Below are 13,914 nucleotides of genomic sequence, written 5' to 3'. Positions count from 1 at the left end.
GGACAAAATATGCTTGGCGTGTGTTTTTTTTTGTCGAGTGCGAGGGCGAACACACCCAGTCGCGAGCGTCTGGTTCCCTTCACGTCCTGTCATTTGCTCTTTGTCTGCGCATAAAGAAGACATCAAGTGAGCTCATTGCAGACAGATGAGTGATAGAAAAGCTCAGCGCTGATGACAGACACAGAAAAAGCCGATCCCCAAAACTACAGTCAGCCACTAAGTAGGCTTTTGTGCAATCTCTTTTTTCTTCTTTCTTCTTCTTCCTCTCCCACATGCTGTCTGGCTGGAGGCCTGTCTGGAGTGTCTGGCCGGGGGGGGGGTTACTCATCATGAGCGTGGCTGCCAGCATCAGGTCGTCCCCTTGATTACAGGGCTGCTGCTGAGTTGGCTGGGCGTTCCAGTCTTATCCCTTATCACCAGGTGCATTTGCTCTGGCTATGCATGGCTCGGTTTCCTGCAGATGCATCGTCGACTCGAACTGAGAGTGCAGTCAAATGAGTTCGACACTTTCCCCGGTCATCATTGCCCACCAGTTTCTCTTTTTCTCGGGCAGAATTAGGTGTTGGGAGCTTTGAAGCAGACATTTATTAGATCAGTGTGGGATTTATAAAAAAAAAAAAAAGTCAGAGCGTGTACCTGTGGTATTTTGAATACCTTTTAAAATAGAGACATGAATTACAAGGGCATCAGGAGTCACTGCTTCAATCGAGATGTTCCTTTTGAGATGAATAACACATTTGCACCAATTTTTTACCAATTCTAAACTAATGGATAAATTGCTTCCTGTTTCAGCTGCCCATATCACATATGATATCTCCATTGTATTTTGCCTAAAGGCCAACTGGCATTCTAATCCTGGAATACTACTTGCTCTGTCGGCTGTTGTGTATTTTCAAATTTATTTAACATCATGTATTATTGTAACACACTATCACCTGAATATGATGATCTTAAAAATCTGATTTTTACATGTATATGTTGGCATTTTTACAAGAGAGTCCTTACTATTCACTGTAAATAAGCAGTGAACATAGTCACCCATTGGTTTGTGGACTACGAGAGGGGTGGAACTAAGTACAACATAATGCTGAATTATACACTTGTAGGTAACCAAAATCTTGTAATTAACTAAAAACACACAGTGAAAGGCTCAAAATTGTAAGACGAAAACATGGACAAATCCCAGACCGGACAATGCTGTGGTAGCAACCTGTCCATCACATGGTAGCCACGCCCTAAAGCATACCCTGCTTCATGGTCTATTTGTCTCTAAATGGGACCATAATTTACTACATGAACATCATGCTGTATTGAATTGATTGATTGATTGTGACCATAAACTCATGTTTACAATGTTTACTGAGGTAGTAAATCAAGTGAGAAGTAGGGTCATTATTTCATAGACTTCTATACAATTCTTTTGCAACCAGAGGAGTCGCCCCCTGCTGGTCAGTAGAGAGAATGCAAATGTAATGCACTTGTGCGATGGCTTTACTTTAGCTCTAGAATCTATGTTCTAGTGGAGAGCACCAATTTTCCATTAAGGGTTTGTAGGTCTGAACAAAGCTTGACCGCACCAAAGGGGCCAGTTTGGTTTAACAGCTTTTATTTGATTGTTTTGATTGTTGTCTCTAACTGCTTTATTCTCACTTTTGAAATGGGGGCGATCCCACCAGAATGAGATGCCTTCTCATAAAATGAAGCATCAAAATGGCAGCCCGAGTCGCTAGAATAACCAAACCTGTGAATGCGTTAAGTGCTCAACTTGTTGACAGACTCAAGGTGCTCGGCAACCCGACCGTAGCACCTGGGGGAGCTATATTCTGCACCTTGCACAGCTGTCCGCAGCAGCGACGAGCGGGGTCATTTCCAGTGCTTGTCGGACCTGTCTCGGGCTCTGATCTGATTTAGCCGCATGCCGTCTCGGAGAGCTGCTGGCCTGGCCTAGATCTGTTGGCAATCAGCAGTGTGTTGGACTGGCCTGCTCTGTGCAAAATTACAGAGGCGGCTGGAGAGGCCGTGGATATGATTTCCCTGGCACGGAGCCGGTCCAAGACTGTGATTAAAGAGCATACGAGCACTGATTAATACGATCACCATCCTGATGACAGAGGTATTTCTATAATAAACGGATGTTTACGATGCCAGCCCTCAGCGATCATATGTCCCCGCGTTCCGCACAACGGCGGCGGTGGCTTTAATTTGAAATTTGAATATTTCCCATGCCAGATGCCAAACATTAGATTTATTCGCCGATAACAAGGGAATGGGAGCAGCTGCCTCTGTATGAAGCCGCAGATAAGTGCGACTATGGGGGTTGAAACTTGGAAATAATAGCGGTGCCTCAGGATCCTGACCCGGTGTGCGCCATCGGTCCGCAGCACAGTGCATTCCGTGAATTATCTCGCTTATCTATCCGCGTGGAGCTCAGATGTCCAATCAGGGCTTCAGATTGGAGCACCAGGGGCCCCTCAGGCTGTGCTTTGACATTTAAGAGGTGGGGAAGGCCGGCTGGCTGCTTAGACGTTCCTGTAAATGGCCTGGGTCTCGCCGTAATCGGCTCTGTGCCTTTTTTCTCTCTTTTTTTTTTTTTGTTACTCCGCAGTCTTTGTTTTATTAAGATAAACGATAAAGCCACTGTGTATGCAAACGCATATCTCTGCTTAGCCAGGTCATGTATTTGGAAAGACATGCCTCGCAGCTGCTCGTAGCAGAAAGGTCAGCGAGACGGAGGATAAGCAACGCCAAGCGTGTACATTATAACAAGTACCAGCGCTTTCATTTCTCATCTGGCCTGTGCCTGCGTGTTTGTTTTACCAGCGTATCCTCTCCTGAAGGTCCACACGTCGGGCCAGGAGTTAGGTAGCACCATTATAACACAGCTCGCCATCAAAAGGGGAACGTGGACAAGCGCGGCGTGTTTTTTTAATGACTTCATCAGGTGCATCTGGCCAATGAATTCCCGCCGATCCCTGTGTAAACTCGGGCAATTTGAGAATGAGGATATCAGGCTGTGCGTCGTGCAGCCAGGCAGTTCCCGGGGATTTACTCTGATTAAGTGGGTTCAGATGGAAAACGTTTTGTCCGCGAACACAACCGAGGTTTATTTACAAGCTCGCCGAGCTCTTTCCTCTGTTTCTGACCCTGACGTTTATTACCGGCGACCTCCCTGAAACGAGCCCTGAACCTCAAAGCGTACAGCTCCGTCTCGCCGCGCCGCCACCCTCACGTCACGTTGCATCCGGCACACACATGCCGGCCTGCTGTGTATTGTCACTGTAATTATGGTTGCCAGAATAAGTCAACAAATGTTCTTATTTGGCAGCCTCAGGGGGACGCTTATTACAAACAACTGGGGCCCCACGCTTCCTATGCGAGCGGTTAAAGATTTTAAATGAAGGGGCTTAGTTTTATGTGCGTGGTAAATACACGTTCTTTGGCACAATCATGCTGCAGTGCACATTGAATTTATGTTCCATGTCGTTGTCCTTTGAGTCATATTGCCGTTTCCCATCTGTCCAGCTGATCATTATGACTTTCTGAAACATGACCTGGTTCCTGCGAGACGGAGGAGGAAATTACAGCTAACACCTGGCATTCATTGAAATACGTCTCAGCTGATCGCTCGTGATCGTGTTTGCTTCAATGCGCATGTTTTAGGTGATGTGCGAGAGCCCGTGAAAAGAGGAAACCTACAATTGCAATTGGCAATAAAGCCAGAGAGGAGTTTTGCCAAGGCTTTTCTATGCGTGTCCAAATTTGACTCTCGCCATCAAATCTGAATAATTCTCTCTGGGACAATAATTGGCCCTTTTGCATTGGTTTTTAGAATGTCTCGCCCCAATGTCAATATTGAGGGATTTGAGGTTGTTTACCATTTGACAATAAAAACGTGCCATTCGTCAGACAATCGGCTGTAGTGTCGATAGCTAGGTAGCTATCCATTTCATATATATCTAGCTGAAAATTCTGCTATATTGTAGGGCTGGGTGATGACATTTTTTGCATAATGTTAACGATAAAATCCTCCACAATTACAATGATAAAGTCATTTTTTCCTCTACCTACAAAACAGTATGAACAGCCAATATATTTCTAGGCAGCGCCTTAGTCATCGCCATCGCTACTGTTGCGACTCTAAGACGATGCATATAATTTTTTGGGGGCATCACAAATCCCACAAAATGGCTCGTTTCATTATCGGTATTTGATGACTTCGGTTTGATAACATTTGTAAAGTCTACAACACCCACACGATTGAATTATTAAGCGTTCTGTCCTAAGGAGAAAAAAACATGTTGTTAGTTTTAGTATTTCATCCAATGTCAGTATGTAAATGTAAAAGTATGAACATTCCTAATGCATATGTGATTACCTTTGTGAATAGATGTGGTATACAATGTCAACATTGGATTTTCATATGTAATATCTCCTCCATAATGAATGTGAAAGGGAGAAAAGGTAAACCAATAAACTGTAAATTGGGCATTATTATAATTAAATATCTATATGGTAATACTTGATCAATATGTTCTTAAAAATATTGTCAAAATTGACCATGATTCGAGCCTGATCGCTAAACCAGATGAGGTAATAATATTTGTTTATCTTTTTTGTTATAAAATCAGATAAACAGCAATCTGATAAAAATGACTTCAAAAATATGTCTTTTCTTTGAAAACCTGGAAGAAAAATGCAAACGCTGCAAGCCTTATTACAGTGTATTTTTGGTGCACTCGCACCCCTGTGTTAACCTGTCTATTTTATGAAAGGTTCCCTCCGAGATGCATTTCAGTGCCCTGTGTGAACAGGGCCATCATTTCACCATTACTGGGGTATGATTATGTAAATGTCGGCCATGCTACAATGGAGTTGAGATGACTCTATTCTTGCCCTACGTGAGGAAAAAAATAGATATGCCGATTGCAGACCCAACGTTCTAGCTGCAGAAATCAGGGAGTGTGCTGAGAGTGGCTGATGATAGGCTGCCAGCCCTGCTCCCTAATTTGGACACTGACACAAGAAAGCCGAGTGCTTCGTCAGTAAGTGGAGTCCATGCTGGCTTGACAATTATGTAACAAAGCTGACCTGTGATTTCTGCATCTGTTACACCGGCGTATGGCATTTTGATATTATACGAGGGGCACGCGGAGCTACCACCGCGGGTTAAAATGAACTCCCTGTCAGTAGGCATTGGAGGGGCAATCATGCACAGTGCGCCTTGTGTGTGCATGTTGGTGTAGCATGAATGCAATTCCCCCCACTGACCTTCCACTGTGATTCTGATTCCTGGCTTCGCGGCAGCACACGGGGCTATACTTAAGCTGTTAGGTGTGGGCGATGCACTCAGCAAATCACACACCGAGAAACATTTACTTGCTTGAGCGCAGGGAGAATTCAAGGAGAGATTCTATTAGCCCGGAGAAGGAATTCTCATTGACATCTAATGCATTTACTTTATGGCCAAACACATCCAGCCATCATTTCATGACTATCGCGCTTAAGGAAACAAATACAGCTCTGCGGCAAAGACAATTGGATTTGATACCTCTCTGTTGATCGAGAGAATTGATGGGAATATACGATAGTGGGGTCCTTCAACTGGGAAATAATGAGGGGGAACTTGATGGCTGTGTTGAGCTGTCAGTGGTGAAAGTGTCAGAAATGTATTAATAATCATCCCATCACCTCTGGAGCTGTCAGCCCTATGGAACATGAAAGACCCAGCCTAGGCCTCCTTCACATCAGGCCCGGCTAATTGCTTTCAAACGGAGCCGCCTTTGACCCTCCCACATGGTCACTAAAGGTGTCCCCGCCTCGACCGGCATTGTTATGCAGGGAGCACTCCGTCCTCTGCCGGGCTCTTTAAAAACTCTATTTTCAAACACACTTGGTTCAAGGGTATTTCGTGCGCCTCCACCAGAAGTGTTGGCGGTGAATAGGAATCGTCAGGCCATCAAAATGTTCCAGAAATGGTACCATTAGCTTCTGATGGGAGGACACGCCGCAGCTTTACCCGTTGTTTGGCCTCAATCCACATGATCTTTGTAATGGTGAGCTTGTAAAGGAATTAGATTGATCGTATTGGGTAATATACAAGGGTGTAGGTTTGGTTTTAGAAGTGAGGGGACACAAGGACCTTTCTCTCTGAAAACAGCTGCCTGTCGGTAGTGGAAGGAGCTCGATGAGAGCGGAGCTAGTGGGTCGGAAAACCGAAATAATAGACCCTTTTACAGCCGACGTCATCAACAGTGTGCGTTTGCATGTTGGCAATGGAAGTGGCGTTTTTGCCCCAGCCATTCAGATGAGTTAGCGAGCTTTAAATATTTAATTAGAGCTGTTGACAGCATCAACATATCTGGTTGTTGCAAATTCCATTGTCCAACGAGCAGTGGAGCTCGACAGAATTCAGAGAGTATCATCAGCAACAGGTGTTTTGGTTTAATGAGTGACAGTGTTAACTGGTGACTTTCAGCCGAATACTTTTGTGGTTGCTCGTCATTACTTACATAAAAAGTTGCCGTAGATAACTCTTAGCCTTTGTGCTACTGGGTAAGCCTGCTGAGCTTCCGCTCTCACTGGTTGTCTCAGTGGGTTGACTTCTAGACTTGACTGTTGGTTCATTTGTTGATACTTTCTTTCTTTCTTTTTACTTAGAAGCATTTGTGTTGTCTGTTCTTTACAGGGCTAACAGGTTTTTAAAAATGGTGTCTGGTGGTGCTGCATTGACTCGTGTGTTCGACCAATCTTTGTGCTCTTACGTCACTAACGGTTCCTGTAGTGCTGGGAGAGCACCTACTCTAAAATAAGAACAATATCCTGAGAACTACGAGAAAGTTCCTGAAAAGGCCTTGAAATTCTTTCAGAAACTCCACTGTTAATTAAGCAATGACCATGACAAAACGGATGCATCAGTCCTCTCTTTTTTTCTCCATGTTTGCGTCCAAGCGGAGGTGACATGTTACAGGCCGGCAGCGGCTGGCTGAAACGCAATGCCGTGTCGAGTCCCAATGCCACCGGCGAGGCACTGGCTCGGTAGCCCAACAGCAAGAAGCTTGTCACACCAATTCTGACAGTTCCCCTCACATTCATCAGAGCCCCGGTCTATTATTGTCCTTCATCCTTCACTGTGTGACTCACCAGCGGAATCCTGTTTTTTATCCAGTCACTGGATGAATGGCCTTCAGAGCTAAGCTGCAAGCCAGTTTCAGTCTGGCCAGCTCCAAAGACAGGTGGAGAGTAGCTGGATGCAGATAAACATCCACCCCCACACACAGACACACACACTTTCTATGGGGGTTCACATAGATAAGTAAACCGCTGCACACCCACGCACCAACATCCGCAGGCATTCCAGCTGTAAAAAAACAGCTGGGGGTCGCATGAAATTTGGTGAAATGATCTCGCTGTCTTAAAATGCAAATTGCATTCTCTGTGCAGGGAGAGACAAACGAACCCCCACCAGGAAAGCATTACACTGAAAGGAGCGGGCAGCAGTTTGACTCTGAGACAGTGGTTGATAGTGAGAGAATGTGGAGGTTGGAGGGGGGCTGGCTGCTCAGATACATTTGCTTTCAAATCCAGCGACCCACGTACAATTCTCAACTCATGCAAGTATATATTTTTTTCTCTCAGCCTGAGCGAAGTCTTTATTTTCAGCTAAAGTGGTTTTCATTTAACCGTGAGCCAAACTGCCTGGCATTAACCTTAAAGGGCAATCCCACCAATTTTACACATGAAAGTCAGTTTACCAGTCTTCTGTGGCTCTGGATGAGCTTTTTTTCGGGTCTTTTCATGTCTGAGGAAATTACCCCTTATGATGTCATCAAGGGTTATCTCAGCTCAGGCTACAATCTACAGAAAGCCTGGGTTACAAACACTGCTATTGGTGGCATTATGGGAAATAGAGGAGCCAGTCGTTTTGGAGCCGGCCCCATGCTCGGGACTTAAAATCAGGATATCTATAATATATCTGGATACCTCAAAGGCCTTTTACGCCCCTCGATTGTAGTTTGCGACGTGACCAATTTGCATCATGGGAAATGTAGGATCCAGTACTTTTGGTGCTTGCCTCGTGCTGGGGCCTAAAAGTCGGCATAACTCAGCCCCTGCTGCTTCAATTTCGACCATTCGACTTTTAACCTGTCTCTCGTAAGTCTGCCAACTTTATGGAAGTCTAACATTAAATTGCTTGAGTGCACCTTTAACTTCATGTGTGTTCCACCATCAAAGAGAACTATTTGTATCCGTAACAATCATGCTGCGACACCTTCTTGAATGTCAATTCCCCCCCCCCCCCCCCCCCCTCAAAGATGCCAACATTTAAGAGCAGTCTCGTTCGGCTCAGTTATGGGAGTCACAACACAGAGTAGAAGTAATCTTGATTATGTCATACCTCGTTAGTGTCAAGCCAGCCAAACCAAACTGTCACCGGGCTTTTTGTTTCACGGGCTGCTGGAGATGATGTGCTGGGAAAAAAGAGAGAAAAAAAGGCTTCAGTCTAACAAGCACACTCCCCTGAACTGTAAATATTCAGCTCTGCAGTGGTGATGGAGGAAACTGAATGGTACCTATGCAACATGTTAAAGGCATCAATGGCTGTCAATGTGTGAAATACTTGATGTGATGGAGAGTAGAGTCAGCTGCAGGACTTTTTAAGTGTATTGACATAATTTCCTGAACTATACAGCCTTTGAATGATTGAAAGGACTTTTATTATTAGGTGTCAAATGTGGTTTTATCCAGCACTTAGTGTTAGCTGTTGCACGGAACAGTACAGTCAGTTTCCTTTGCCTAACACGTCCCATTGCAATTGTTAGAATTGAAAGAATGCCGTGCTTTAGGTTTGCTTATGTGCCCATATTGGGCCCAAAGGATTCTTTTTCTATTATAATTATTTTCTCTAGGAGACATTGTAATCTCCTGTTTCAAATTAAAAACCTGTTAAAAAACCTTTAAAACACTATCAAACGCCAGCAATCTTCCGCACCTCAACGACAATGGTGCCTTTGGCGTTAAGATACACGACGGCGTCACGACAACAGCAGTAATTAATATGAGTTTATAGCGTCGGTGCGGCCCGTGAGGCAAGCGCGGAGAAAGATGCTTATGTAATGAACTACCTCCCGCTCATGGTCCTCGCCTCGGAGTCCAAAAATCAAGACGGCTGAGTGAAAGAGGAGGATATTAAAACAATGCGCCATCTAATGTATTCAAAAGATGCAGAGCACGGTGGCGAGTGAGCTTCGGGATCAGTTAGCTTTACAGGAGGAGGTGTTAGGGGTCACTGACACATTTTCTAATATTGCAAAATGAGTGCACAAATGCCATTCCCCAAACAGTCTCTTTGAGACCAGCATGACAATTATAGAATTTTCCGCCACGCTAAGCCCCACAGGTATGTTGAGAGTTGGAGAGTGGCTGACTGGTTCCGGTCCCCTTGATATCCAGTTTGTCATTAATGGACCACCTGAGTGAGTGAGGGTGGGGGGGACAGGGGACGGGAGGAGCCAGAGGAGCAGGTTTTACTTTTAAGTTAACGCTCATATCTGGTCTAAAATTCAGAAAAAAAAAAAAAAAAAAAGAAGTCATGATCGCCCTCTTAAGCCCCGCGTGGTACACCGCCGCGTCTGCTAATACCGCTCACTGATCTCATGATCTCTGTGGAAACACGCGGGGCCCCGGCTCTCTGTCAGCCCCGTGGGGGGGGGGGGGGGGGGTAAAGGGAGTGAAGGTTGGGACGGGGCTGAACTGAGTCATTGTCGCTATACAGCCGCAGGCCAAAGGGGGGTAGATGGGGGCAGATCTGCTGCCTGAGCCTGAGTCACACTCTGGAGAGAGAAGAAGCTGTGTGGGGAAAGTGGCTCGTCAAGCTGCACGCCGGCAATAAACCTGCTGCCGTTTGAAAACTATGCATCTATGCTAACTATGTGTTGTTGTTGTTGTTGTTTTTTAATGAAGAACCATCTTTTTTTTTTCCAATTAGTACAAGGGAACAAATTTCTCATATGCACGTGTGACATTTCAATTATTGATTTGAGGAAGTAAAAGGCCAAAGTTGGAGGCAGAAAAGATCAATACTACGCCTAAGTCTTAATTAATTTATCAATCAAGAACTTTATTGTCATTTTGCAAGCACAACAATATTGCAGTTGCGTCAACCTCAAATGGCGCATTGTATTATAATAATATATGCATATATACTAGGTGTAATTAGGGGACAAATAAAATAAAATATGATAATAAATGTACTTTGAGACAGTGGTCTGACCAAAGACACGGCAGAGTTAATTCATGGGAAGTGTAGGATATTATCTAAAACTGCTAAATCTGGTCCAAGGAGTGAAAGTGAGATTATTTAAAATATCTCAGGATATTTCAAAAGCCACATTTGGCCCCGGGGTCGGTAGTTTGATCGGTAGACCTGATTTCCCTGATCTAAACCAAAAACCCAGGAAGGAAGAGCCAAATTTGACATGGTGGTCAATCATGTCAACCAACTTCACTTGATGCCATTGGGCCCCAAAAAAACACTTCTTCCCATTCATAAGCCACTGAGCAACTTTCATAGGAATGAACAGGAGCCCACGTTCAACGCTGCATCCAGTTCTATTTGTATATCCGTGGTCTAAATTGCGTCATGGGAAGAGCAGAATCCAGTGCGTTTTAAGCTTACTTCATACTACGGACTTAAAGTCTCTTGTGAGTGAGCCTTTAACTTCATAGTTTTGCATTGTTGTAAAAATAATTTTGTTCCCATGCCAAGCAATCTTCCTTTTTAGATGAAGACTTTTTGAACAGTTAAAGGCCAAAGCTGGCAGCAAACAAGACCAAAGACAAGTGTGCGACTTGGCCACAGGAACAAGTCGACAGTATGTTTTGTCTATGGTGGGAAGCAGCACAGATAAAAGCAGAGTTGGGTTTGGATACTATCATCAGCAGCTTTGGGGTGAATCAATGTGTTTGTTTTTGTACTTACCTCCTGAAAACTGCATCAATGCTCCATTTTTCTCTTTCTTACCAATTGATTTTCATAAGAGACGTAGAAAAAAAAGTAAAAATCCCAAAGTATAACAGAAGATATACACTTTAGTCCTGAAGGAGATTTGTCTTTGACGCTGCATGTTGTGTAATCTTTAGCCTGAATCGCCATTCAGTCAGTACCTTGATTCCTGTGTCATACTTTAAATGAATGTTGCGATGAATTCAGTCCCAAACGAAGAATTATAAAAGATAAAAGCACTCCCACGGCTCAGTTCACAAGCGTAGAAACAGCCCACTGGGCCAGTACGCAACTAAATGTATCCATTTGTTCAACGACTGCTCAAGTCCAAGAGTTTCTAACAGTGTAAATATATATCCTGACTGAAGAAGAAGTTTCTCTTTGTAGCAAACATAAAAACAAAATGTCTGCAGGGGATGAAAGCAAATGTCAGATTAAAGCAGTGAACACAGACAAGAAGCATCATTTAGTGCCCATAAACCTCAAAAACCCGATTTTAGGAAAGGGCCATATATCAAGGACGCTGTCTGGATGGGGGCAGAGGAAAGCAGCCAAATTGGATGAGGTTAAGCTGCACTAACTGCTTGTTGTGACTCTGGGAGGGAAAACTCAATCGTCCCCTTTTGACCATTCGCTCTGCGCTAAGAAAGGAAGCATTGTTCCTGTGTTTTGGGTGGATTATGAGGGAACATGTCACAACAGCAGTTTTTTTTTTTAACAAGGTCTACGGTCTCCGCTGTCGTCCGCGTTGCTGTCAGGAATGTCGATGAGGCCTAATGAGGTTTTAATCCAGTCGGAGTCATTAGTGGCAGGGTCATCTTAAAACAATCTAAGGTCAGGCTGCATTAGAGGTCCGGGTCACTGGTCATGGCACAAGAGGTTTTGTCTCCTGTTGGATGTTGTTCAGAGTCACGGTTGAGACTATAAGTTGCAGATTTTGAAACATACTTCACAGCCATATGGTATGCCACTGGGGAAACTTAAGCTTGTTCTGTTTCATCATTTGTAAATTGCTCAAAAATCAACTAGTATACAAGAATTCACATCTCCTATGGTGTGAATCCGTCATTCACGAGATCCCCTTTTATGCGAAAACGCACGTCTCTGATCCGTGAGAGACCCGGGAAAACGGAAATCAAAGTACAGCTTCTGACAAGTGGCTTCCACTTCGGAGTCCACGTCGTCCCCAGGACGCCTTTTCAAACTCGCTAAGACGCGTTAATTAATATGTTTTTGCCCCGAGAGCAGCATGAGTCATCACGATTTCACAGTGTGTTTACAGAATGGATTTTGAGGCTGTTAAAAGTGCAGATTACATTTTTTTTTTTTTAAGGCATCATCTCCTTGGGGTGAGGTTTAGTAAGCCAAAAAGCTTTCCCTCTTCTTTTTTTTCTCACTGGGGTCTTTAAGAAAAGTGCTGTATAAATGATGGTGATTATAATCAAGATGGTGACGATGTAAAGGTAATGGAAGTAGAACCAGAAGCCGAAATACACAGCTGCAGAACTAGTAGCAGTGATACTTCTCTTACTTCTTAAATAAGAGAAGTATCACTGTTTCTAGTATGACTGCTGCCAGCCCTTCCTTCTACTTAAGAGTTTTCCTGTTATAAATTACCCAAATGTTTGAGTTCATTGTAATATCATTTATATTTATTTTAGACAGAAAAAAGTTAAGAGGCGTGTGCTCATTTGTAAATAACAATCCACAGTTAAAAAGCCGAATAATGTATAGAGCCGTGCAAGTCACTGCATTTTCCACAACACGTGTCCTGCAAATATTTCAGAATTGTTATTAACAAATGAAGGGATTCTGTCCACTGGAAGAGGATAGAGGGCTTTTATTTTTAAACAAAAACAGGAAGTACTGAGTTAAAAAGTTATGAATTATTTTGTCTGTGACACATTGCACACATTACAACTGTAGTATTCTTGCTGGTATGATACATAATATATATATGTATATATATATATATATATATGTATATATATATATATATGTATATGTATATATATATATGTATATATATATGTATATATATATATATATATGTATATGTATATATATATATGTATATATATATGTATATATATATATATATATATATATATATATATATATATATATATGTATATATATATATAATATACTAGCAAAGGATCACTTTCACTCTCACTTCATTTTTGCTCAGAACTACCTTAAAATTTTTTCCCAAAAGCCAATCAGAGCTGACGTGGCGATTTTGGGAGGGGGTCTTAAAGAGACAGGCTCCAAAACAGAGCATTTCAGACAAGAGGGTGAATACAGGCATATTCAGACAGACAGTACGACAAAAATAAATGGTCTTTTTTAACATCAAATCATGTAAACATGTTCTCGCAGAAACCCAGAAATACAAGCATGAACCTGAAAATAAGCATGACATGTCCCCTTTAAATCCCAGCTCACGTTGTTACCATCATTCACCTTGACAGCTAAAAGATGGAACTGTGTGTGTGTGTGTGTGTGTGCACTGTTTAGCAAATGTAAATGTGGCAGCAGTTAATCCAAGCAGCCAGACACTTCAAATGAGTCACGCAAAGAGCCAGAGACAATCGGTGTGCATAAGACTGATGTCGGAAGGTTACAGGTGCACCCGTCTCCCTCTGAGAGGATTTCTCAATAGATCTGTCATCAGGGAGAGTAAGCGTCTGCTTGAAATGTTGAAATGACTTGAAGTGAATTATCATTCACAATCCATATTTTCCACCTTTTTCCACCTTTTTCCACTGGCAGCGGTAACAACTGTCCTCTGCTGCGATTTTTAAAATTTGGATAGCGAGGCTTAAACATTATAAAGCACCATCGTGAATATTAGGCAGCTGGAAAGGCCTGCCGACGCATGTGGGTGCAGAGTGGTTTTTTTTAAGCCC

At 43.2% G+C, this 13,914-nt stretch overlaps 1 protein-coding gene across 5 annotated transcripts in view; it reads left to right on the top strand.

Moving 5' to 3' along the window:
* epha7 (eph receptor A7) overlaps positions 1-13,914 on the top strand; it is an 85,323-nt gene that overhangs the window by 51,352 nt on the left and 20,057 nt on the right. The window lies entirely within an intron of this gene.

Source organism: Cebidichthys violaceus, unplaced genomic scaffold (genome assembly GCF_023349555.1).
Source record: "Cebidichthys violaceus isolate CVI_PGR_0920_01 unplaced genomic scaffold, fCebVio1.0.p SCAF_14, whole genome shotgun sequence".
Classification (NCBI taxonomy): Eukaryota; Metazoa; Chordata; class Actinopteri; order Perciformes; family Stichaeidae; genus Cebidichthys; species Cebidichthys violaceus.
This window is presented reverse-complemented; position numbering and strand designations above follow the sequence as displayed.